Here is a 24352-nt window from a genome sequence, read left to right as displayed (position 1 = left end):
TCTTTTTGGAGAACCTCCTGGAGGTTAGTGGAAAGAAACAGGAGCAGCAATTCATCATGCAGAATGGCCCATTCAGTTTGTTTCTGAAATGCTCTTGCTAATTATGCTGAATTCCCTCTGCATTTTTGTTTCATGTTTTTGTTTCCATATAATATATGATATTTACTGTCAGTTACTTTGCATTCCAAATAAAACAACTCATGATATGAAGTTAAAATTTTAGTTGCTAATAAACTAATTGCCCAATTCCCATTCAGTTTTCTAACTTATCTCAGAAGCTTCTCTCTCTCTCTCTCTCTCTCTCTCTCTCTCTCTCTCTCTCTCTCTCTCTCTCTCTCTCTCTCTCTCTCTCTCTCTCTCTCTCTCTCTCTTTGGTTTTTCAAGACAGGGTTTCTCCATGTAGTTTTGGTGCCTGTCCTGGATCATCTCGATCTGTAAACCAGGCTGGCCTTAAACTCACAGAGATCCGCCTGGCTCTGCCTTCCAAGTGCTGGGATTAAAGGCGTGCGCCACCGCTGCACAAATTTTATTTTTTTCTTAATGTAATAACACATTTAATGTGTGTTCTCATACTCTGTCTCAGTTTGTTTTTTGCTGTTTTAATATCTGAGTGGGTAATTTATGATTAGAAATTTATTTCTCACATATCTGGAGGCTAGGGAGTCTAAGTTCAGAACTTACTCAGGAGCACATTTCATACTCTGTGGGAAGTAATTTTGTGTGTTCAAATAATAAAAGGTAGAAAAGGCCACAGACAAAAGGCTACAGGAAGCCTCTTTCCTAGGGGTCTTTGTCCCCGTCACAAGAGAGGAGCCCTGGTGATGGGCTCATCTCATTAAGCTCCCATCTCCCAGCACCAGCACACAGTGAGTGGTAGGACTTGAATTCCAAATCACAGCACACTTACACCTTCACTAACACGATTGCCCTCTATAGCGTGCAATTCCTTGAGAAGGATTTTTTTAGTCTAGTCTGAAGATAGAAAAGGAGACCTCAGTGTCCTTTTGTTTGCCAATAGCCTCATAATACATTTATGAATGTTTATTGAGTATTTATAACTTGTTAGCGTTATTCATGTTGTGAACTTCAATTTAAGTAAGGTTTTGTTGTTTGGGGGGTGTATTTGTTGTTTGTTCAGTGTGGATTTTTGCTTTCAAATATCTTAGAATATCTGAGACCTACTCCTGTCTCAATAAGCAAACTTAAAAAGCAAGGCAGGATTTTTTTTTTTTTCATGAGATGGCATTTGATTTGGAACATGAAAGGCTGTTGAAAACATGTTCTGCTTGATGTATGATATATCTCTGGATAGGACTTGGGTTGCTGCTACATTTTTTGGTAAACTCCTTTTTAGGGGGCCACGTTCTTCCTGTTTGGGTAAAGTATTAGAGAATTTGAAACCGTTCAGGGATTTTTCATATTTCTACTTTTGATCTATTCATATGTTGATCTTATTAATCAGAATAGAATATACAGCTGCTCCGCAACCCCTATGAAGATAGTTTAGATTTTGCACGGTGGGGTGCAATTTCAGATGAAGGTAGAGTGAAAAAACTACAGAAATAGAAAGTTATGAGGTTTACCTGGAGAACAAAGCAGTTCAGCTTGACTGTAGCACACGGGGGCAGGAGGGTGGGGAGGAGGAGGAGGTACTAGGAAAGGAGAGTAAGGCCCTAGAAGACAGTGGAGCTCTGCATGCTAACTAGACTAAGGAGTAACCTGTGCGCGTTTGATCTGGCAGGCAGGGAAGAGCTCTTAAATTTCTAAATGGAGACATGACATGTTCTGAGTTCTGCTTTAGAAAGATTGATTTGTTTTAGAATTGAAAAATCTAAAACCATAGAGATGCCCTGTCAGGAACCTGAGTGAATTTACTCAAGACTAATGTGGGATAGTATTGACAGAGCTTACCTGGAGAGGAGGAAGTGAAGAAGAGAGACGTGAGATGAGAAAGCGATTGCAGAGAGAAGTATCGGGCTCTGGTGTCTCTCTTTAAAAGCCTGAGAATGAAAGAAAGGTCAGAATCTGAGCAGGAAAACATTTGAAACTCTAATGCTGGCTCAGAAGCCTTTCTGTCATGAGAACACTCTGACACTTGGTGTTGTATTCGCTTTTAAGGTCCATTTGTACTGCACTAATTAAGCACATCTTTCTGTATTTTATTTATGTGTATAGTCTTCTTTGTTATATTTTCTGTCATTGAAACCATTCTTAAATCCTTCATCTCCCTCAGCTATTGCTATTTTCATTTGAAATTTTGGCCTAAGTAGTTTTTCCTTTCCTTGTACCCCCCATGTAGCTTAGCTAAATGATGGAACACTCTCTGCCCAAAAACCGCCTTTTTATGGGGTGCACAGTATAGGCTTATCAAGAAATCTCCGTGGGATTCAGGGGAAAGCAAGGTAGCCTAACTGAGCCATCCTGGGAATTAGAAAGCCAAATGAAATCCCCTCCTAAAGGAATGGCCCTGTTCTTTAGAGCAGCCTCTTGTTTCTTGCTATTTACAGTCCTCTGTCCCTCCTCTGCCTCCCAGCTTTTTTCCTATCTGCTCTTACAAGTTCCTGTTTATATATACCATGTCAGCTCAGTTTTTACAACGAACTGGCAGCCTCCCTCTTTGTCTCTCATTTTCCCGACAGAGAAGATCTGATGCAACTCCCTTTTCTTTCTTTTTTTTTTTTTTTTTTTTTTTTTGGTTTTTCAAGACAGGGTTTCTCTGTGTAGCCCTGGCTGTCCTGGAACTCACTCTGTAGACCAGGCTGACCTTGAACTCAGAGATCTGCCTGCCTGTACCTACCAAGTGCTGGGATTAAAGGCCTGCGCCACCACCACCTAGCACAACTCCCTTTTCAATCTAACTCACAGTATCCCTTCAGATCAAGCAGCTTTTTATTACAAGTACTAAAAACTGACTCAGACTGTCTGAGGTGTGAGGAAATGTCTCATCTCCACACTAGGAAGGACAGCCTTCCGAGTTAGTTGATAATAGACTCAGCCGTGTTCCCAAGAACCGCACGCACATTCTACATCCCTCACTTGGCCATCAGTGTCACCTGTAACTTTTGGTGGACTGTCCCCACTAACAGCACTTACAGCAGAAAGTGGCCATTGATTCCTCTGGCTTTTTCTCAGAAGTGAGATGATCCTGAAGTCTTTCTTAAAAATGAGCCCATTTCCCCTCAGGTTTGTTGATGGGTTTGTAGTAGAGATGTCTGGATTCATGGGGCTGATACAGAAGAGTGAGTAAACCAAAATGCGGCATTCCGAAGCCCATAAGTACCAGCAAGAGAATAATAGTGTGTGCGCCTGAATGGTTTATTCAGGCTCGTCTGTGGGAAATTCGTGATTTCCTCTGAAATGAAGGAAGGCATAGCTGGGAAGAAGAAGGGAGTAGTAATGATGTACCTTACCTGTCTCCCACTCTCCTTTCCTTCTCCCCTCTTCTCCATCTCCTTCCTTGTCTCTCCTTCATCCTATCCCCTCCTCCCCTTCTCTCTCTCCAGGGCCTCATATAACCTAGGCCAGCCTCATACTTACTATCTAGCTAAGAGTACCCTGACCTCATGATTTTCCTAACTCTACCTTTCTAGTGCTTGGATTATAGGCAGGGGACACCACACCTGACTAACGTGTTCTTTTAAAGTGAAAATTACTGTGGGAATGTTGCCTGAAGAAAATTAGAGTTCCATCAGTATAAAAGATAGTGTGCTATAATTATCATTTGGTCAGGTGTGTACATACGTATCATATACTACATATTTAATACATAGTAGTATATGCTGTGCTTCAGACAAGCTTCTCTCAAAGTTCATGTGGTAGAGGCTTTGTTCCTAGAGTTGGGATTATTGAGCGGTGTTGGAATCGTTACGATATGGGGCTTTGTGTGGGTCCCACTGTTACTGGGAATATGCCCTGAAAAGGGATGTTGGGGTACCAGACCCCTCCTGTCTTTCTTTCATTTTCAGCTGCCACAAGGTGGGCGGCTTCCTCCTCCATATGCTCCCACCAAGGGGTCGCTCAGACTGGGGTAGAGCTGGCCAGAAGCAAGTTACTTCAGAAGTGTTATAATCTCATGCAGCTGACTAACGCGACTTATATGTGGCATAAATTGAAGCTGCTTAGAACAGCGAGCAGGCCTCCCAGAAGGATGTATGGGTCCCCTGAAGTATGTCTGCTACATGCCTCTTTTAGATCTAGCTTCTGAATTTTTTGTTTTAATTTTTGAGGCAGAGTCTCACTGTGTGGCCCTGAGTGGCTTAGACCATTTGTTATGTAGACCAGGCTGGCCTCTAACATACAGAGAGATTTGCTTCCCAAGTACTGGGTTTAAAGGCATGTGCCATTTCTGGCTTATCTTCCTTCCCCATTCTTAAAGACACAGTTCTTGCACAGATTTTTTTTCATACTGAGGCATTGGTTTTAGTGATAGTACATCTTATTCTTTTACATAAAAATATCAGTCATATGACAATTTTGCAAAATTTGTAATTTATGCAAAGCCCTTTGCTCATAATGAGCATACCATACAAGGGAATAGTAGGAATTAAGACATAATTTTCTAAAACTTCATCCTATATTTAATATCCAATCCATGTTATCTAATATGACTTTGAGTTTTAACTTCTAGAAAGGAGAATAAGTTTTCGCAAGGTCTGTATCATGTTAAATTTGTGCACAGTGGTTATTGGAATGAGTCTAAAAGTACTGAGTATCTGCATTCACCCCCATCGCTTTGATATAGTATGTAAGGAAAATATTCAAAGTACAACATCATTGAAAAATAAAACTATGGAGGAGGGCTGGGTGTAGTGGTGCACATCTTTACTCCCAGCACTCAGGAGGTTGAGGCATGGGGTTTCTGTAGGTTTGAGGCCATCCTCATCTACATATCAAGTTCTGGGGCAACATAGACCCCTTCTCGAAACAAACAAAAAGAACTGTGAAGGAAAAAGGAAAATTAAAGTAGGTTAGAAATTCTCTTTTCAAAGACTGTAATAATACATTTCTAATTTGGTCCTAATTTTTTTTTTCTTCTTGTTTTAGGTGGGGTGTCGGCAGGGGTAGTGGTCCTGGGATTAAATTCAGGACATTGCTCATGCTGGGCAAGTCCATTCCTAATTGGTATCTTAGTAACCCTTGTTGGTAAGAAGGAGAAGCAACAAAATGTAGAGGCTGCAGGAAGGACACCAATGTGGTGATATTTTGTTTGTGCTGAAATGTGATATTTTATTTGTATGTTAATAAATAAAGTTTGCCTGGAGATCAGAGGTCATATCGAGCCAAGAACAGAAGTCAGGCAGTGGTAAACCACGCCCTTAATTCAATCACATGGCAGGCAGAGTCTCTGCATGGTCAAGGACACAGCCAAGCGTGATGACGTGAACCTTTAATCCCAGTGCCAACCATAGAGACCTGGAGGTCTATATAGACAGGCAGTGACGAGAAAGTCATGTGGCTGGGCTTAGAGCCAACGAGAAGGCGGAACAGGAAAGCAATAAAAGCGCAGGTCAGCAAGAAGAAGCTCTCTCTGGGGAAGTGACGGCAGCCAGGTGGTAAGATAAGGTAGTCGTGGCTCTTTGCTTGTTCTCTGATCTCTGGCTATTACCTCTGCATTTGGCTCTGTGTTTCTTATTTAATAAGACTATTTAGAAATTCTACTACACACCAAGATCTTTTGGGGTTCATCTAGAGCCCAGTGGTTACTTTCTTTTTTATTTTGTTTTTATTGTCATTGTTATTTTGTTTTTGTGTTTTTATTTTGTTTGGGAAAGGATCTCATGTGGCCCAGGCTGGACTGAAGCTTGTGTGAGTCTGCTTCTGCTCTCTGAAGATTGGGATTATACTCTTGTAGCACACCCAGGTTTGATGATTACATTTTTTTTTCTCATTCATTCATTTGGAAGCAGGGTATAACTATATAGCACTGGCTGAACTAGAACTCTCTATGTAAGCCAGGCTTACCTGAAATTGAGAGAGCTGCCTGCCTCTGCCTTCCCAGTACTAGGATTAAAAGTGTGTGCCATCACTCCCAGCTGATGGTCACTTTTGAAAATGACAGTTGATATTTCTGTGAGCTAGTATTTATGATGTGTTCCACGTCCAGCCAGTTCTTAACCTGATCCTTGCAAAAGGATTCTATCATCAAAAGTAGAGAATTACACTGTATATGGGTAAATTAAAGACCGAAAAATCCCTAGTAATAACAAAAGATGCTTTTTATCTTGTGTTTTCCAAACTGCATTCATCTCCCAGATCATGTGCATCTATCTTCCAAGAACACTCAGGGCCTGCTTAGATGAGAGAGCAGTGTTCTTGAACAGAAGAAGTACATTATGAAAGCAGTGTGTCAGTTAAAGGATGTAGATGTGTGTAGGAAGAACAATAAACAGAAGAAAGGGAGCAGTTAGAATAATATGGTGTAAAGAGCATGTCCTAGGCACTATAACAGCAAATATTTATTCATTAAATAATTCGAGAAATGTCACTGTGTATCACGGCACGGGTGTGTGGGTTCACGTGGATCCATGGGAAGGAGACTCAGAGGCATCTTAAGAATGAATTTAGCCTTTCATGGCTGCAGGGGGGTCCAGCCTCGAAGGACTGAAGCACTCTCCCCTCGCTTAGGGCATTTTTATTTCTCTCTAATTTCAGTTTAGCCAATTAATTTCCATACCTTCAAAGCAACCTGAAAGCAGCTCCCAGAGATGAAATGCCAAGTGCAAATTCCTTGATTTCTCAGGTACCATGGTTTTCTGGGTTTCCTGAACCAAGTTTTGCATAGGCCCTTGATTCTTGGGAGACTCTCTGATCCTTGACTCTCAGACAAGATTCACATAGGGCAATAAGAGAAACATCCAAGGACTGAGGAATCTGGATGCAGACATCCATGGCTAGGCCCCAGGTGGAGCGCCGGGAGTCTAATTAACGAGAAAGAATGAACGAGAATTGATGAAACCAAGGTTGGATAAAGCACAGGGACAAATAGCCAAATGAATAGAAACACATGAACTATAAACCAAAGGCTGAGGGGGCCCCCAACAGGATCAGGCCCTCTGAATAGGTGAGGCAGTTGATTGGCTTGATCTGTTTGGGAGGCATCTAGGCAGTGGTACCAGGTCCTGGGCTCATTGCATGAGTTAGCTGTTTGAAACCTGGGACTTATGCAGGGACACTTGGCTCAATCTGGGAGGAGGGGACTGGACCTGCCTGGACTGAGTCTATCAGGTCGATCTCAGTCCTTGGGGGAGGCCTTGCTCTGGAGGAGATGGGAATGGGGAGTGGGCTGGGGGGAAGGGAAGGGTGGCAGGAAGTGGGAGAACAAGGGAATCTGTGGCTGTTATGTAGAACTGAATAGTATTGTAAAATAAAATAATAATAGTAATAATAATAATAATAATAAAAGAGAGAAAGAGAAACAAAAGGTGTCGGTACAACAAAGGATGGATTAGGGCTAGGTGCTACTCTCTGGAACCAGGCCAGGAGCTCAGCAGGAAAGCAGCTATAATATTTTTTGAACTTTTACTGTATGCCAAGTACTGTTCTAGACTTAAGGATGGGGGCGGGGGGGGATGAAACCTAGCTCCTCAAAATTATTGTCAATCCCTTGAAGTTTATGTAGATAGGTAGATAGACAAAAGAAAACAAACATACAACATGACAAGTGATCAAGAATGCTAACAGGAATTAAGCAAGAGAAAAGTAGGGTCTGCATAATGATGCTTAGAGCAACATTCTGATGAATTGATTTATAGACTTGAATCTCTAAGGAAGAAAACAATGTGAGCCTCGAGCCTCTAAGTACAGAGAGCAGCAAGGACTTTGAGGTAGGAACCCAGGATGACAGAGTGAGTAGCAGTAGCCAAAGAGATAAGGAGGGAGGATTGCGGGTGAGCAATAGTTAGATCCTGGAGGATCTAGTAGACCATGGTAAGGACTTGAACTTTTTATGCTGAGTGCAGCTGGAAGCCAGTGAAGTGCATGATGTGGCACTTCATTTTCAGTAATCACTCTGACTTGTGTTTGGAAAACAGGCTGGAACGGAGAGAGAGACAGCAGTGGTTCTCAACCTTCCTAATGCTGCAACCCTTTAATACACTTCCTTATGTTGCGGTGACCTCCCCCAACCATAAAATTATTTTCATTGCTACTTCATAGCTAATTTTGCTACTGTTAGGAATCGTACTATAAATATCTGTGTTTTTCAGTGGTCTTAGGCAACCCCTGTGAAAGGGCCATTCGACACCCCCCTCCACAAGGGGTCTCAACCTACAGGTTGGAAACCGCTGGTTTAGGGCCATTTGCCAAGATTCAAGCATGAAGTGTCAGTGGCCTGCATTCAGGAAATAGTGGTGCAGGGGAAGGAAGCAGTCAGCTTCAGGGTGAAATTTGAATGTAAGAGTAAATAGGCACTCATCACACTATGCTCTAGGTTTTATTTTAACTGTTTAACCCTAGTTACTTAATTCTCCATAAAACCTTTTGAAATAGTTATCTGTAGTGTGCAGTGGAAACCACAGCACAAGAAAGTAGCCTGCCCAGTCACACAGCTAACCAGTGATGGCAGTTGAATTTGAAAGCAAACATTGTAACTGTGGATCCTGTGCTAGAACCATTGTGTAACCCCCAACGAGAAGGTAGAGGAAAAGTAGGCTAGGACCAAGCAAACATCATGCAGTGATTTATCTCTTCCTCCATCTAGTTGGTGCAAAAACTCCTAATCAGTTTAGTGCCTGGCTAGTTTCATAGCCTTGCCCTTTCCTTGTTTCTCTGTGAAACTATTTTTTGAAAGACTTGTAAAATTTCTTGGGGAAAATGACATCTTCTGACTATGTCTCCTCATAGGAAAATTTTGATGCACCATGAACTCGGTACTGGGCAGAGTGGGGTGTGGAAGAGTAAAATAAAAGTCAAGAGTTCTTTTGGGGTTGATTCTGACAATTCTTTGATACATTATTCCACCTTCAACTCCATCCTCACCCCCACATACACACCTCCTATTAAACAGATAGACTAGCAAGCAGGACACTGTAGACTGCCTCTTATTTCTCTGCTCCCTGGATTCAGATGGGCAGGTAGGAAAGGGAAAACTGTTACTCCTGCTGATCACATCATCCTTATCTTTTCCCACTTTCCCTTAGCTTGGGGCCTTTAGTACACTTTCTAAGAAGGAAGAAGCAGGCCTAAGAATTTATAATTTTATTTTTTCCAATTGCAGTAGCCCTGCTATGTCAATCAAATTGAGGTTAAACTTTTCTTCTAAAACTTATTGAACTCTAATTCTGAAATAGTGGATGTGAGAAATAAGAATAGATTAGGGTATTTTGACAGGATTTGGTGTACACCAGGAGCCCATAAGGCAAATATAAAGCAGGGATGGGTTGTAACTGAATGTGAGTCATGAGAATGGAAATTTAGAAATGACCAAGGACCACTGATTTCCTGTTTGCTTAGGACTTCAGTTTTTCTTTTGCTGCTTCTGAGGATGCTAGCCCACCATTAGATGTCAGAACCTTGGAGAGTTCCAAACAGCCTGGTTTGAACTGTGACTGAGGTTACCCTCTTGGCAAGAAGCAGACAGGGTAAAGGCTCTTGTGTGTGATGCTGGAGGAAACCTAGCTAGTTTTTCAAGGGACTCTCATGCACTAGCACCGGACTACATGAGGATCTTCAGGGAGTGCACACTGGAGATTGCAGCTCATCTTACGGAACAAGTCCAAAACCGTTTTAGTCACCAGAGTACCTAATAAATTGTGATATGGCAGAAGGGGGTGGGAGTTTGTTTCAGACATCCCCAAGGCCCTGTCTAGAAGATGGATGTGTTCTCTGTTCATGACCTTTTATAAAAGTTAATTGGGGCTGGAGAGATGGCTCAGAGGTTAAGAGCACCGACTGCTCTTCCAGAGGTCCTGAGTTCAATTCCCAGCACCCACATGGTGGCTCACAACCATCTGTAATGAGACCCTCTTCTGTGTACATAATAAATAAATAAATCTATAAAAAAAACTTGATTTAAAAAAAAAAAAATAAAATAAAATAAAAGTTAATTGAAGTCTTTGTGGAGTTAAAAAGGGATGTTCTAATTTATTTATTTGGTTGGTTGGTTGGTTGGTTGGTTTTGGTTTTCGGGACAGCGTTTTTCTGTTTGGCCTTGGCTGTCCTGGAATTTGCTCTGTAGACCAGGCTGGACTCCAACTCAGAGAGATCTGCCTGCCTCTGCCTCCCAAGTGCTGAGATTAAAGTTGTGTACTACTACAACTGGCTGGGACACTCTAATTTAAATCAGCCCTTATATTTTGGTAAAAAGGAATATTTGAAACTAGAAGATGGTAAAAGATAAGTTATCCTGACCTCCACATGCAATATGCCATGTATACATGCACAGAATGAGTGAATAAAATATAATCAAAAATTGTTTTTTAAACTACTGTGTGCTTTTAATGCTGATGGTAACAGCAGCCAGCAACAGACTTTTCTCTTTCAAGTGTAGGTTGCCTTCATTTTTTTTAACCTCTAAGTTTAATAATCTTTTTTTTTTTTTGTGACACTAAGGAAAACCTAAATACTAAATGTTTTATTATTACCTCTTCTCAGTTTGAGGACTTGTTCGTGGTTTTTACATAAGACTGATAACTCTCTGGAGTTTCAGTTTAAACTTTACCACCAATTTTTTTTAAATTCTTGAAACAGTATGCATTTATAATGTCATATTAGGCCTAAAAAGGGAACTTGAATGTAAATTTTAGGGAAAAGCTAGTTAGCCAATCCTAGAGGTAATACTAGCCAAGGGCAGAAATTGACAGGACAGAAATAATCATGACATATTAATACTCTGTCACAGAATGCAAGTACAGTCATTATCCTGTTAGACTATTTGATTTGGTCTTATTTTACTTTATTATTTTAGTTTAAGGATAAGGTCTCTGTTGCTTGGACTGGCCTGGAACTGAGTAGATAGCTCAACCTTCCGAGTGTTAGGATCACTGGTGTGTGCCACCATGCTGAACTTTCTATATTGTTTGAAAGAACAAGAGGGATAGAGTAAACTTTCTAAATACTAAGTGATTTGCAGTGCCTGAAATGATCGTGTGAGGTTACAGATGTGTGATGACACAGATCAGATTTTAGAAACAAGAAAAAGATTTTGTTAGAGAGAATAATGATTTAGCCTAGTGTGTATGAGACCCTAGGTTTTAGTTTAATCTCAGCACCACAAAATAATAGAGAAATATAGAAATTTTCAATATGGTAATGATTAATAACTATTGATTATCTTGATTAAAAATATGTTTTAAAATGATGAGGTAAACCCAGTTTGTGGTCAAAGTTTGGACTAGAACTTAAATTTGTATTTTTACTCCATATATCAGACATCAAGAGGGAAACCTCAGAAGTTTTCAGGTGGTCTGAGCAGGGGCAGGAATTGTCTTGGGTGTGAGTGTGTGCTGATGGAACTGCAAGTGATAGTCACGGGAAGACGGTGACACAGTAAGGAGAGCCCATGTCAGGATGCAGAGTCTAGGGTACAAGCGGGAATGGGGACTAGGAAGCAGGCAAGTAAATAGCAACTTCCAATCTGGACGCTAAATGTAAAAGACTGGAACAGTGTCCTTCTAAAAATACTGGGTGGTTGGCCGTTCTTTTCATTTAATACATATTCACCAGGGTTTTGAACTTTTTTTTAGTATTTGATAAGATTGAGGTTAGTGTGGGTCTCTTCTCCCCTCCCCCTTTGTCTAATATCATAGTCCTGTATTAGCCAGGCTTCTCTAGAGGAAGAGAACTGACAGGATGAATTTATACAGAGAAGAGAAAGGGGATTTATGGCCCCAGTCCATAGGATGGCACTGCCCACATTAAGAGTGGGTCCCCCAAATCCTGTGCATGAGTTGGCTGTTTGAAACCTGGAGCTTATGCAGGGACACTTGGCTCAGTCTGGGAGGAAGGGACTGGACCTGCCTGAACTGAGTCTACCAGGTTGATCGCAGTCCTCAGGGGAGGATTTGCCCTGGAGGAGGTGGGAATGGGGGGTAGGCTGGGGGTAAGGGGAGGGCGTGGGAGGGGGGAGAATAGGGGAACCCGTGGCTGGTATGTAGAACTGAATGGTGTTATAAAATAAAATAAAATAAAATAAAATAAAAAGAGTGGGTCCCCACTTCAATTAAATGAATCTAAATAATCCCCCAAAGATGTGCCTAAAGATTCATTTCCATGGTGATTATAAACTCCACCAAGTTGACAATCAAGATTAATCATCACAAATAAGTAATTGTATGTTGTTTGTGGTGGTTTGAATAACAATGGCCCCCAAAAGCTTCTATGTTTGAATGCTTAGTCACTAGGGAGTGGAACTGTTTGAAAGGATGAGGAGGTGTGGCCTTTTTGGAGTAGGTGTGACTTTGTTGGAGGAAATGTGTCACTGGGGGTAGGCTTTGAAGGTTTCAAAAATCTACACCAGGTCCAGTCTTTCCCTCTCCCTCCCTCCTGTCCTGTCTTTCTTTCTCTGCCTATGGATCAGGATATAGCCCTCAGCTACTACTCCAGTGCCTACCTGCTTGCTACCATGCTCTCGACCTTGATGATAATAGACTAACCCTCTGAAACTAAGCAAGCTACCTATTAAATGCTTTCTTTTATAAGAGTTGCATTTGATCATTGTGTTTCTTCATAGCACTAGAACAGTGACTAAGACAGTTGTTTTAATTATATATTAAAACTATGAAAAAAACCCACCTCCTTATTGCAGTGCATTTCCATATAATGTTTAAGATTGCTGGAAGAGGCTGTAGTTCCTTATCAGTAGTAGATACTGCGGCATACAAATAAATTATATTATATTCAAAGCAAAAACAAAATAGAGACCAAGTGATTTTCATAATGAAATTTCAAGTTAATTAAAGAGTGGGGGCATGGGGGTTGAGATAGGCTTTTGTGTGTAACCTTGGCTATCCTAGAACTAGCTCTGTAGACCAGGCTAGCATTGAACTCACAGAGATCCTCCTGCTTCCCAAGTGCAAGTGGGATTAAAGGCATGCAGCAGCACCACCTGATGTTTGTGTGCAAGTGTTAATATGTGTGTGTGTGTTTATTTTGTCCTTTATCCTATTCAACAAACATGTTAAGTACCTGATTCCTAGCAGAGGGTAGACAGCTTCTTAAATGAGATGATGTTCTGGGATCAGTTTCTTGAAAGGTGACTAGAAGTTGCTTCAATGAGAAGGTAATTCAGAGGGAACGGGGGTGCGTAAGAGGCATAGGAGAATCTTCCATGCTGATGCATACACATCATGCTTTTTAACAGCTTCATGGAATTCTCTCGTATGCCATTCCTTTACTGATGGATTTTTAGAATATTGCTTGGTTTCGATTATTTCGAGTAATATTGCACTGAGCATACTTAGACTCTTACACTTTCAAACTTGTAAATGTAATCCTGCCTCAAAGAGATTGGCTTAAATAAACACCATTAATGAATTTGCATACATATCTTAGGTCTGACCTGAAGTTAATCACACTTTGTTATATTTATATAATTTTGAGACTTAGTCTATTTTAAATCAAATTTTAAGCTATTTTCAGTGTTGCATCATGTAGAGATTTTTACTGTGATCAACCAGTATGGTAAGCTAGTGGAAGAGCATAAGCCAAAGACTAACAGGATCACTGTGGCTGTTGTATCAAAACTGGGAGACTGAGAGCCAGCAAAATTAGGAAAACTAGCTGAGAAATTATCTCAATAGTTTGGGCAAGGAAGTGGTGGCCTGTACCAGAGAGGGACTGATGGAATTTAATAATAATGGTGAAATGTCAAAGTTAAAGTTGAGTGGATTTGCTGATAGGTTGGATTGAGAGAGAGAAAAGAACTCTAGTGGTTAACTTTAGAAATAAAGTAGTGCATGGCTATGTCAGAAAGGGAGGGAAGGTGCGGGCTCAGGGGCAGTGACCTGGAGTTCTGTGGGGATGTGTTCAGTTTGAAGTGTACAGGAGATGTCTGTGTGCGCTTAGTGAGTAGCTGGCAGATGACGATAGTTAGCAAGGTGCCAATATTAATGAGTGAACAAGTGGTGGCAGATCAAAAAGGAAATAAATATATAAAGTAAAAGCTTGAAAGAGAGCAAGAATTGTAGTTAATTTTCTATTATTATCTTTGTTGAGGGCTGGGAAGCAAGTCAGATCTTGTGCTTGCCAGGCAAGAACTCCATTGAGTATATCCTTTATTGTGACTCATATATGGTTCTTTCCTGTCTGCTTATTTTGATTGATAGCACTAAATAAGCCAAGTCTTATTTTTATTGCTAGCACTAAGCTGGTCAGAGTTTAAAGCAATAGAAAAATACATTTGTACATGTATGTACATTTCTTTCTCTTAGAATCTACCTGTATCTAAAAATGTTTCTACTACTAGTATATAGAAGCCAGATGCAATTGTTCATGCCCCTAATTCCAGAATTTTGGAGGCTGAGGCGGAGAGTGATCATGAGTTCAAGGCTAATCTGGACTATAGAGTAAGAGAGATCCTGTTTCATTAAATAAAAAAAGAGCAATACTACTTTATGCAATTGCTGTTTTGTCAAAAGTATTATAATTGTTTAACAAAAACCTTTTCATTTTTTCTCCTATATAAAATCTGAAATGTTTTCATACACTCACTCACTCACTCACTCACTCACTCACTCACTCACTCACAAACTCACATTCTAATAAAGTGAATTGAAAACCCTCTTAGTTAACAAGCAATTAAGCTGTTAATCCTTAGCTACCATTCTGCAAAGAGTAATTTACCCAGGATTTAGACCTTGCTGTGGTTTGCCCTTTGGGAATAGCATTTCCTTGACCCCTACTGTCCTCTCATCTTGGATTTTCCCTTCTATACAGACAGAAGACTACACTTCCAACTCTTACTCCTTATTCTCAGCAATTAAAATATCTTTTCTGTCTTTTATGTGTGTTCCATGGGGGTTGCCTGCATTTAATAAAACTTCATTCCATTCACAAAACAAACTGCAACTGAATTATAGTAATTTAAGGTACTCTGAATTTAGTCTTTGTATGCATCTGCATGATTGCATTTTTTAAACTGATTTTAAGGATTTTTTAATGATTTATTTATTTTTACTTTATGTTCATTGATGTTTTGCTTGCATGTATGTTCATGTGAGGGTGTTGGATCCCTTGGAACTGGAGTGACAGACAGTTGTGAGCTGCCATGTGGGTGCTGGGAATTGAACCCGGGTCCTCTGAAAGAGCAGCCAGTGCTCTTCACCACTTAGCCATCTCTCCAGCCCCCTGAATGGTTGTTTTTACTCAGGAAACATAAAGCCAGAAACTCACTGAATATGAATAGTAAATCCATACTAATTCCTAATTCTTTAGTTTTCAACAGATCAAATCCAAAAACATTGAGATGTCTCACTGACTTCTTCCAGCTGGTTTGGTTAATAGACATCTTTATTTCTATAGAAACATAATGGTCCAAAAATATTTAAATAGTGCATTAGGTATTCTGTTTTAACTATCAATAGTAGCAGTGCATGGTGGGCTTTAAATTTCAAATAGAGCAAGCTTGGATTTCCCCAAGGCTTTAGCCTAGATAAGTTCAACTCTATCAAAATTTTTTTATTCATAAAGCACTTATTTCTACCATATTTATTAAATTTTAGAGTGTCAGGTTTCTATATGTACAGTCAAAATTATGAAGGAATTGTAATTTTACAACTTACATTTCATAATGATTACATCATTAAACTAATTAAATAAAAATTAGAAAACAAACTGGATTTACCATGAAATGATCTCCCTCTAGAAAAGGAAGGAACAAGAGGATGAAGAGGGTCCGTGCTTGGGAGTAGCTGCCAAGGCAAACCAGAGTCCCTGGGGTTGGTTGGTTGGTTGGTTGCATTTTGTTTACATTTGGTTTGGTTTTGATTTTTTTTTTTTTTTCTAAGAGAGGAAGAACGTAAGGAGGGGAGGAAGGGAGGTCTGGGAGGAGTTGGAGAGGAAGAAAAAATATGATTAAAATATATATTTTTTGTTGTTGTTTTGTTGTTTGTTTGCTTTTGGTTTTTTGAGACAGAGTTTCTCTATATAACAGTCCTGGCTGTCCTGGAACTCAATTTTTAGACCAGGCTGGCATTGAACTCACAGAGATCGTCCTGCCTCTGCCTCTCAAGTGTTGGGATTAAAGGCGTGCGCCACCATGCCCAGCAGTCAAAATATATTGTATGAAATTCTCAAAAAAATAATAAAAAAGAAAAAAATGCAGAGAAGGACTACGATGCCAGGGTAGTGTGACAGACACCGAAAACTGGACTTTCACAAACACAGAACAGTGCCCCAATCTCAAGGGCCACCCCTTCCTCAATGACTGGCGTTTCCATGGAACTGGTTTTTTTGTTTTTTTTTGTTTTTTTAAACTCAAATGTATTCCCTTGCTGTTGCAAGTTCATTCAGAAAAAAAGTGCAGATGTCTACAAAACATACAAAGTGAATTCTACTGTTGCTTCTTATAGGGGAAAAAAACAGACAGAAAAGATTGGTTAGAAAGATGGGCCCCAAGCTTTTGGAACTGCTGACTAAGCAACAAGGTGTAGGACACTGAGCTAGGGACACACAGTGAGACACACTCTGTCTAAACTGGGTGTGCCAACTCTGTGAGCTATGGACCATGTGCATCCCAGAATAGCTATGGATGTGGCCCAATACATTTGCAGAGGACAGCATCATATCACAGTGCTACAAGACTAGCCATTTTAATCACCTACAGACATCACTTAATGCAGAAGATAAATTGCTATTCAATTCTATGAAGTCATGTCCTTTTGCCAACATTAACATTTTAATGGCTGCAAAAGGAAACCTTGTTCAAAATTGTATCTGTTCCTGTAGTCAAGATCATCATGACCAAGGTCATAGGACCAGCAGGTTGTGTAAACATGAGCAGTTCCTCTTTGCTGTTAGAAGGAGACATTTCAAGGTTCTTTTCATTTGGTTGTATTTCTTTCCCTCTACACATTTCCAGTAGGTAGCTTCATGAGATGCCAGATCTTAGTTCCTGATGCTACCCTAAGTAAAAGCTCAGGCTCCATTCTTATATTAGATCCTTCAGTATTGCCCAAATTGGAGCCATTTTATTTTATTTTATTTTATTTTATTTTTGATCTGTTTTCTTCTAGCTTCTACCAATGTGTCTTTTCCACCTAGGATTTTGTCCTCTTAGTCCCACTGCTTAATGAAAAGTGGTTTTAGAGCTGTCCCAACAATACATCTGATGTCTTCCAGTACTAAATAAGTACTCTGGGGGAAGTTGTGCTAGAAATTATAGGGGACACAATGAGATAGAAACACACCAAGGAGAATTTGCAAGCCATGGTTTTTTTCTTCAGAAAGCTGAGATACATTGAAATACTGATAATGAATTAAAGGTAAACTTATAGGTTATGCTAGTTAGATATGCTTAGAAACTGAAGCTTCCAAAATTTGGTTTGTCCAAGAGCTGAGAACATAGCCCAGTGTTTTTAAGATTAAGTGACCGTGTTTTAAAGCTGTCTGTTTAATTACTCCTGGCTTAGATGTTAGCCATAAGTAACCCATGTGTCTTTTATCTTCCTTCTGGAATTGAATCATACTTTATTCTTCAGAACCTGCCTACTAAGTTGTACCCTTCCCACCATTGAACCTGGAAACCAATGAAAAGCAGAGGGTAAAGTTGCTTGAAACCACAGGGCTAGACTTTCTGTTATCAGCTTTTACTCAGGAACCTTCTTGTACTGTTCTGCTAACTAGTTTGCAATTGCTTTGCTGAAAAACTGTTCCTGCTCCGCCCAGCTCCATCTGTAATCTTAACGTCCCAGTGCACATTTCTGAATAAACTAGCCCAACATGGCCTCATCCTTACAGTTCACCTGACTAATTCAGTGAAAAGTAAGGGGGGCGGGGTATGTGCACGCGTATCTGTTAAAAAATGTATCTAACTTAAATGTTCTTTTATACAGAGATCAAATGTTAAAATAACATGTTTCTTTCATCAGTATCTTACTCTCCTGGTTTGACATTTAGATCCTAATTCTTGAAAATTGCATGATTTGATAAACCATAATATTTGAACTACATTTCTTCCCTTCTTAAGAAATAATTGCATATCAGAATAGCTATATGAATGTATGTATCTGTGTAAAGAAATGTTAGAAGTGTGACCAGATTGCATTTATAAATATTATTATAACACTACCATAAGTTGAGTAAATAGCACACCACATCAGTACAGTTTAGAGTGACTCATTTATCAGTCCAGTCAAATTCATTACTCAGAAATAATTTACAACAGACGTTGAGGTCCTATAGAGATGATAAAAATAAGTGGGATAAAAATACCTATTTGGGGGAATTGTCTGGAATGTTGAATACCATTGAGATGACATCACCATCAAATATGAAATGTAGCACTTTCCCACACTATTCAATTACCTTTAAAAAAATAACTGCCTAAGAGACAGTTTTAAAATAATGAAACTTTACTGCATAGAATCAGTAAATATACCCAGCTATTTCTCTGAAATTACAGTGAGAGTTTACTGTGTTTCAGACACTATCTCATCTTGTCTATAAGCCAGTATTGCTTGATAAGAGCTCCTCTGTGATAGAATGGAGTGCTGGTGGGCTTTTTACTTCTTTCCTCACATGAACTGTAAATCTGTATGTATTGGTTACTGAATTCCCTGTGGCTCCACATCGGCCATCAAGTCCTCCAGGACTGCTTACATTTCTTTAATGTTTGCACCTTTTCAGCTTATTTCTGGTTCTTTTTCAGTTTGTAAAATGTCAATCGCATTGGGTCTCATGCCTACTACTTTAAACCCTCCGCCAATCTCCCAGTGTTGCATACTGAGTTCCTCCTTAGGCTTAGACACATCTTGTACCACCCCCTTGCTCACTCTTGGTGCCCTGCCGCCTGGTCCTTCTTTTGAGTTTCATGTGTCTGCTATCTCATGCTGGCATGCTTCTCTCCCCGGCCGGCCGGAATAGGAACTTCCTAGAGAAGGCTCTCCCAATCATTCTGTCTAGAGTGGCCTCCCTCTGAGACTCTCCAGCTGAGGACACTGTATCTGTGGTTATAGTTATAGTACTCTGTGGTTGCCATTTTATTTGTGTAGTTATTGTCTTCCTTTCTGTTGACATAGACGTATAATGAAGATAAAGTGCCAGGTACTTTGACAAGAGAAGTTATTCAGATATTTGTAGAACAAATGAATAAATTGATGACTCTTACTCTTTAACTTCATAGTTTAACCTCATAGTGATTCAGTTTGCATCTTTGAGTCATGAGGGAGAAGCCATTATATTTTCAGATCGATTTGCTAAAGTAATGTAAATATTTTTTTTAAAAAATATCTATGCCATGGGTGAGGGAGAGATTCTCCCCCCATCAATGCCTGAGGCAGATGGGAGAACTGTCCCTGCCCCACACCAGCTTCAACACTTGGGAGAGCAGGCCCTGCATCCCACCTGGGCAGCACAGTAGAGCTGACCCTGTTGGCAGAGGTGTAGGTGAGTCAGCTCTGATGGTGTGAGCATGGGAGCTCTGTCTCCATTACTCATCTGTCTTGTGGCAGCATGGGCAGGGGAGAGATGCCCCGCTTCAACACCTGAGGCAGGTGGGAGAGCTGGCCCTGGTGTCATAAGAGCAGGAGAGCTGGCCCTGCCCCTCACCAGCTGCAGCACTGCGGTGCCCATGCCTAGAGCTGGCCCTGAAGGTGTAGGAGTGGGAGAACCAACCCTGAGGAAGGGAAAGCCTGAGAACTGGCCCTGCCCCTTGCTCATCATTGCAGGGGTGAATTAGCCAGGACAGCTCTGGTGGGGAGAGCTGGTGGGCTGACCAACCCTGCAACTATCCAGGCCCAGAACCAGGTTTATGTGTTGGCCTACCCCAGCATCCACTCCGTCTGTGTTCTGCTGCAGTATAGGGCTTGTGGGGGAGGGAGGGTGTCAGTCCTGTGGACCCAGGACTGCAGGATCCCCAAGACACAGGGCAGCAACTGGGTGTCCAGAAAAAGTCCCAGTGAGGGCCCAGTGTGGATGGTGCAGCAGAGACCAGGGGCTCAAACCAAACCAATGATTCTTTGCGATGAACACCTGCGTGTGAAAATGGATGGATAAAGGGGTTTACTGCGTGACTCACTGTGTCACACCGCAGCTTCCATGAGGAGATTTTCCCCTTCTTTTTTTATTTTTTCCTTTTTCCTCTTAAATTTTATCTTGTTTTATTTGGTTGGGGTGGGGGGAGAGATCAGAAGGCATGATGTAAAAGACACAAGAATTTTTTTAAAAAGACAAAAATTATCTATGCCATGTAGTTGGAAACTAGGCCACTATCATGTTCTTTGTACATGTTTATCTTTATAGGCCTCCATTTACTATTAAATAGTTCAAAATTGAAATTTTTTTTTCTAATGTGTATTTTGTGTGGTAACTGCTAGAGTCTTGCAATAAAATAAAAAAGTGTTATGTATAGCCACAGCAAACAGGATAGATGTGGAATCAAAACCCATTCCCACCCAGGTGGTGGTGGCAGCGGCGCACGTCTTTAATCCCAGCACTTGGGAGGCAGAGGCAGGTGGATCTCTGTGAGTTCGAGGCCAACCTGGTCTACAGAGTGAGTTCCAGAACAGGTTCCAAAGCTGCAGAGAAACCCTGTCTCAAACCCCCGTCCCCCCCCCCCAAAAAAAAAACCCGTTCCCTGAGTTCCTTTCCATTTAGTTAGAATTCCTGTGCAGAGCAGTTTAACCCAGAATTTTATAACAGTACTAGATAACCCACGGACTAATTAATTTCCACTGTCACAAAGTATGGAACATAGAGCTAGGGTTCAAATAAGGTATGTGGCTGACCCTAGAACTTCATTCTGTTATGTTTGAGGATTTTCTTACTTTAAAAAAAGTCATAAAAGTTGTTTTACTCCTATGTTTTATTAAAAAATCTTTGAGCATGCCGGGCGGTGGTGGCGCACGCCTTTAATCCCAGCACTCGGGAGGCAGAGCCAGGCAGATCTCTGTGAGTTCGAGGCCAGCCTGGGCTACCAAGTGAGTCCCAGGAAAGGCGCAAAGCTACACAGAGAAACCCTGTCTCGAAAAACCAAAAAAAAAAAAAATCTTTGAGCTTATATTTAATCTCTATTATTGTTGTGTTATTTCTTGGTTTAAGAGTTATACATAATTTTAGAAAAATTTGAGTATTTGCTTTAAATTGTTGTTGAACACTAGAACATGGAAGCCAGTGGTAAATAACCTTTAAAATTAGAAAGTGTATAACTAGATGGGCATGGTGGCGCACATCTTTAATCCCAGCACTCTGGAGGAAGAGGAGTTCAAAGCCAGCCTCATCTGCATAAGAAGCAAAGTAGATAACTAAAACCTCATTTTACTTCTTAGAACAGTTTGCTTTAGTAACTCCATAGAGTTAGAACTGAGTGAAGAATAACAGATGTGAACAGCCTAACGAAGGGAAATTGCTGAACACAATTAAATTGCCAGAGTATACCACAGGCAACAATTTCCTTAATTTTTGTCAAACACATAATTTGAAATGATTATGTGCTTATAAAAACAAACAGAATAAAATGAGGTCTATAATCTGTAGTTTCATATTCACAAATGTCTCAATGTTAAAGTTGAATGTAATTTGATTTTACAGATTATTTTATAAACCGATATATAAAATTAAGGTAACCTAGACTATTCTAACTCGACATAGGTCCTGTACCTCAGTTATCTTCTATTAGAAGTCACATGTTACATAGTACATCTAATACGTTAAATGGCTTTTTGGGTTTTACTTGATAGGCCTTCCATTTTTACACTTTATCAAAGATTGGTAAGAGCCAGTGAGAGCTAAGTGTATAGACTGGAGTCTTGGTTTAATAGTAATGGGATTTTATTTTATATAATGTCTTAATTCTAATTAAAGAAAATAACTGTTAAGAAAAAATATAAGATGTGGTTATGGGAATTGAAAATAAGGAAAAGATGGCTCAGTTCTCTTACTGTTCTTGAAGAGGAAACCCGAGTTTGGTTCCCATACCTACATCAGGCAGCTAATAAGTGCCTGCCACTCCAGCTTCAGGGACCCAGTGCCGCCTCCTTGACTCCGTGGTCACCTGCACTCAAAACGGCATAAATCCACACAAGACACATATGAGCATATACATAATTACAGGTAAATCCTTTTTAAAAGAGAAAATAACATCTCTAGATTTTCATGAGAAACACAAATTAGCCAGATGTGATTGCCTTGTGGGGTTTATTGCCGCCATATTCCTAAAGCACTGTTTCTCTGCAAATTGAGTAGCTAGAAATAGGAAATCCTTGCAGATTTGTTGGTTAAGAAATTCTGACCAGAAGTTAATTATCTGAGTTAATTTTTAACTGAAAATAACTTTTTTTATAGAATATATTCTGATTATGATTTCCCCTCCCCTACTCCTCCCAGTTCCTCCCCACTTTCCCTCCCATCTGGATCCACATCCTTTCTATCTCTCCTTAGAAAACAAACAGGCATCTAAGGAATAATATTAAAATAAGATAAAACAAAAAAGAAATTCGAATAGGACAAAACAAAGAAAAGAGCCGAAGAAGAAGCATAAGAAGCACATAGATACAGAGACACACACATTAGCACACATAGAAATACCATAAAACACAAAACTGGACGCCATAATACATGAACAAAGGACCTATGAGGTTAAAAAGGAAAAAAGAAAAGAAAAAAAAATGCCCTAACAAAACATTATGAGACAAAGAATCTCCAGAGATGCTGTTGAGTTCATTTTGTGTTGGCTATCCACTGCTGGGCTTGGGGCCTCCCTTAAAAGTGGCTTGTGTTAGAGAGAACTAATTTTTCATTTGTAAGTGGTCATCAATTGGAAATAGCTTCTGGGTTAGAGATAGGGATGTGTCTATCTCAGCACTCAGGGGACAGAGGCAGGTGAATTCCAGGCCAGCTTGGTCTACAGAGCAAGTTCCAGGACAGCCAGGGCTACTTAGAGAAACCCTGTATCCAGGGGGGAAAAGAGGAGGAGGAGGAGGTAGGAAGATGTAAAGGCCCAGACTAGAGTATAGTAGTGTCTTGTAATGTGAAAAGGAGTAAGAGCAAGTTAGTGAAAGAAATGGAGGACAACCAAGAAATTACAGAACCAACAGGGGGAGAGAGGTGTTTAAGTTGCAGACCAGCTACGTGTTAATGTAATTGAAAGGTCTTAAAAGTTGAGAACTGAGAAAGGGTAATGGATTTAACCTAGGGGAGTTGCCCTTGACTCTAAAGCAATGTCAGTGAGGTGTGAAGCTTAGAAACCACATCACAAGAGGCAGATGGGTAGAAAAGGAAGTTAGAAAAGGAAAATAGCCTGAGTCAACCCTGATAGTGTAACAGCAACAACAATAGTAAGTCACCAATGGAGTAATACCTTTTTTGAGGACATCTGTGTGTCAGAATCTACACCATGGTTTTCTCCATTTAAATTGAAAGTTGTTGGTTTTTAACCTTTATATAACCTTGTAAGAATTCTCTTATGATCCCCATTTTTGGATTAGCAAATAGAAGGTTATAGAGTTTGATTGATTTTTGCTCAAGATTTCATGGTCAACAACTGACAGATTTTGGCTCCTGAACACCCCTCCCCCTCATTTTTGAGAAAGTATTGGGGTAAGATTGAGACAGGATCTTATGTAGCCAAGCCTGGCCTTGAACTTACTTCCTGATCCTGTCTTCAAGAGCTGGAGACAGAGGTAAATGCCATCTCACCCTGTCTGAGCCCTCAGTTTTTACACAATTTGTTAAATATGAGAAATGTCTACAACAAACTAAAGGAAAAGGGAGATTCCTTTGAAGTCTAAAGGGAAAGTAAGTGTTCTCATGTAAAAAGTGGGAAAAGACAATTACAGGCATTTTTTTATTGTAAAATGAAACACCAAAAGAAACCAAAAATCCAAAGTTACCTGTAGACTGAGGAGGGGAACCAGGATGGAAGACTTCTGATTATGTCGAGTCATCTAGTTTTAATGTTGACCTCTCTAAGTACCAGATGTTTTATATATTCAAAGTAAAATTGGAGAGAAGCCATTTTCTAATGCTTGAAAACATACACAGCCGTCTTTCTCTCGTGTTGGAAATGTTCTAGAGAAGCTTTTCCAGTAACCATGTTGTGTTTTAGGGAGTGCAGGCAATGGAAACCTGCTCTAGACAAGTGCTCTGTCACTGAACCACATTCCCAGACCTTTCTTTCAAGTACTTTTAAAGCATGGTAGTTAGACTCCATACTGCAAGCCAGTGTTATCCCAAGCCAAAAAGAACTTCACAGAAATATTAG

At 40.2% G+C, this 24352-nt stretch overlaps 1 protein-coding gene across 9 annotated transcripts in view; it reads left to right on the top strand.

Moving 5' to 3' along the window:
• The window catches only part of Sik2 (salt inducible kinase 2), a 109408-nt gene that overhangs the window by 39210 nt on the left and 45846 nt on the right, over positions 1-24352 (top strand). Inside the window, exon 4 of one of the 9 annotated variants that reach the window (XM_076575356.1) lies at positions 5772-5860. The exons of the other annotated variants lie outside the window; for them this stretch is intronic. The gene's annotated coding sequence lies outside the window, so the exon portion shown is untranslated. The remainder of the gene's footprint in view (positions 1-5771; positions 5861-24352) is intronic. 9 annotated transcript variants of the gene reach the window in all.

Source organism: Peromyscus maniculatus, chromosome 7 (assembly GCF_049852395.1).
Source record: "Peromyscus maniculatus bairdii isolate BWxNUB_F1_BW_parent chromosome 7, HU_Pman_BW_mat_3.1, whole genome shotgun sequence".
Classification (NCBI taxonomy): Eukaryota; Metazoa; Chordata; class Mammalia; order Rodentia; family Cricetidae; genus Peromyscus; species Peromyscus maniculatus.
Note: the sequence above shows the minus strand (reverse complement) of the source record. Positions and strands in the feature narration are given on the sequence as shown.